General features: G+C 36.9%; 1 long non-coding RNA gene across 1 annotated transcript; it reads right to left on the minus strand.

The window, feature by feature from the left end:
- Positions 1–481: 481 nt before the first annotated feature.
- On the minus strand, positions 482–1,147 carry LOC126911347 (uncharacterized). The gene is made up of 2 exons (XR_007705881.1): positions 901–1,147; positions 482–640 (listed from the first exon to the last, which is right to left on the minus strand). It is a non-coding gene; the product is annotated as an uncharacterized LOC126911347 (long non-coding RNA).
- Positions 1,148–2,780: the final 1,633 nt, after the last annotated feature.

Below are 2,780 nucleotides of genomic sequence, written 5' to 3' on the forward strand. Positions count from 1 at the left end.
ATTTGGTTTAAATCTTATAGTTATTTGTGATGCTTCAATGCGAGGTATAACATATGCTTTCAAAAGAGGTCGTAAAAACAACCTTTAGTATTTTAAATAATGACCAAGTGAATAGACCAAACTAATGGCCAATCACTGGAGAATTATAGTTAGCTCGTGTAAGGGAGGTAGGGGAGGGATGGGCACTTTTTCACAATTTAATGCATAAAAAGTCAGATTTTGTAGATAATCTACATTTATTGCCACTTCCTATTGCTCCATACTTTTGGCTAGATATCTTATAAAGAACTTTCTTATAATAATAATCAGTCTCCTAATTAGGAGGTAATTAAAAAATTAAGTCAAAAGTGCCCAAGGCTCCCTATGGTAGGGAGATATGGGCACCCCCGGTGGGAGGCTTGGGCATGGCCTGTAAAACACTTAACATCTATAATAGACTCCAAAAATAAACGTAATAACAACAAAAAAAAAACATCTTAAATATATCACGACTTATCTTAAATTAGTTATAACCCATAAAGGCTTATATTTATATTTATCAGCTGTTGTTTTTATTTTTGATCCTTTTGATACCTCTTCTATGGCTCGTAATATCAAATCTTTGGGAATTTCTCGTTGTAAACTTTCTTTTTGAATCTTTCTGTAATTAAAAATATTTCAAATAGTTTAATTAAAGCAGGTAATTATAATTTTCAAAAGACCTCCTGTACGCAATATAAAGAAGAGAGCATTGGACATGCCCAAACCTCCCTCACATCCGACTGCCCATTGCTCCCTCTGTACACATTTTCAACACAATTTACCGGCATTTTTTTTTTGTTTAGGTATTGAAACGTAAATTTTAGTTTAATTTATTAGTTAGTAAATATACAATAGATATATAATAAAAAATACACATACCTTTCGTTAATTTTCTCTGTATTACGATCCGAATCCACAACAAAATACTTACTTTTACGAGCGCATAATCTTCAAATGTGTTTGTGTTTGACAACTGACGGAAATAACAGATAGTCTATGGATGAACAGTTTTGCCAGACGGTAAAGTAAACTATCAAATTAAGAAAAAAGAAAAACCTATGTCAGGATCAGAATAAAAGGGGGGTGCCCATGTCTCCCGACTGCCCATCCCTCCCCTACCTCCCCTACATTTGAAATAATGTCCAATTTCCCACTAACAATTACAAACTAGATATATGAAATAACCAGGCAAGTCTACTTAAAAGCAAACATATCTCTAGATACGCTCACTGAAGACTGGTCGTAGACCGTTCTCAACAACGGAATAATCCCACCATTTTCCCGACGACCTGGCCGCCCGACAAGAGTATGAGCGTGTGAAAACGTGCAGTTTTTCGAGACTTAGCACGGTCCCTTTTTTGTAGCCGCGGGCGAACGGGCCAGGGTATTAAAACTTGTATATCGGATTAGACAAAATTACTAAGTGCTTCAGTTAAGAGGGTGCTTCGTTTGTTACACGCAGCGAATGTTGTGTGAATTAAAAAGCTTTGTCGACAACTTGTATGGGATTTTGGGTCAACTCTATATAACATGTGTTTAAGTTTATAAAGATTAAAGTCTCTTTAAAATTCTAACCTAAAATCATCGATAGGTAGTATGTTTTTCAAAAACGTATACAATTTTCTTACTTTCTGTTTACTTATACACATTCTCTTATAGCTAACTTTGCCAGTCTTATTATTAATCTCGTAGAGATGTCCTAATAGGGTTAAGCTGTGGGTTAAGTGCGATTGCATCGCATTGTGAGAAGTGCCACAATTATGTAAAGTGACAATAATAAATAACACTATTATCAGAAAAAATGCAACGTAAAGTATTTTAATGTCATGTTTTACGAAACATTGAATACCAAACAAGCACTTTACACGTCTAGACACCAACGACACACAGCCTTCAGTATCTGTGGCAACAAATTCCAAATTCATACAGATTATGCTCGACATTTCGCGCCATTTCGTACAGAAACCGAGTTCGCGCGCTTGAATAAAAGATGGCGGACACATGTCTCTAATGCACTCATCAATTATTTGGCGCGCCGCCCCGTTCCGTTCCGCCGAGAGCCTCCCTTTAGCGTAACGTTTTGATAACGCCGCGAGATTCGGCTGTTTCGTTTTCATGTTTTATGTACTCTGTGAGAATATGTACACTACTTACTTAGGATACTCTATAGGTAAGTACAATACAGTTTTTTAGGAAATAGGGGGCAAATGGTCTGACACGTCGCCTGATGGTAAGCGATCAGCTCCGCCCACCCGCAACACCAGGGAAGTCACATGTGCGTTATCGGCCTTTTAAAAAGGAGTACGTTCTTTTCTTGGTGATTTGAAGGTCGTATCGGCTCGGAACACTATTACATACTAGTATAACCGTACTAGTAGAACCGTATAACTGGAAAATGCCCTATGCTATGTTTTCCTAGATGTAGAGTTATCACTTCAAAACACGTTACTGTAATTAGAAAATATTATACCCTTAAATATACAATGTGATAGGGGTGAGACTTCTAACCCGTTAAGGCTGAGTTCTACATCTAATTTTATCGACAAAAAAAATAATATGGGGGGGTTGAACCCCTAATTGAAAATTAGTGATTTTTTCGGTAAAAATAATTCACAAATGATTTTGTGAATTATTAAAATGAAGTTGGGCACAAAGCCCGCCAGGCACGATCACCTCGCCTGGTCGGAGGATCCTGCTTTTCTTAGGAAACTCAACTCTCTGTTCCCTAAAATTCTATCATCAGCAACGTCACGTCTTTT

This window comes from Spodoptera frugiperda, chromosome 13 (assembly GCF_023101765.2).
Source record: "Spodoptera frugiperda isolate SF20-4 chromosome 13, AGI-APGP_CSIRO_Sfru_2.0, whole genome shotgun sequence".
Classification (NCBI taxonomy): domain Eukaryota; kingdom Metazoa; phylum Arthropoda; class Insecta; order Lepidoptera; family Noctuidae; genus Spodoptera; species Spodoptera frugiperda.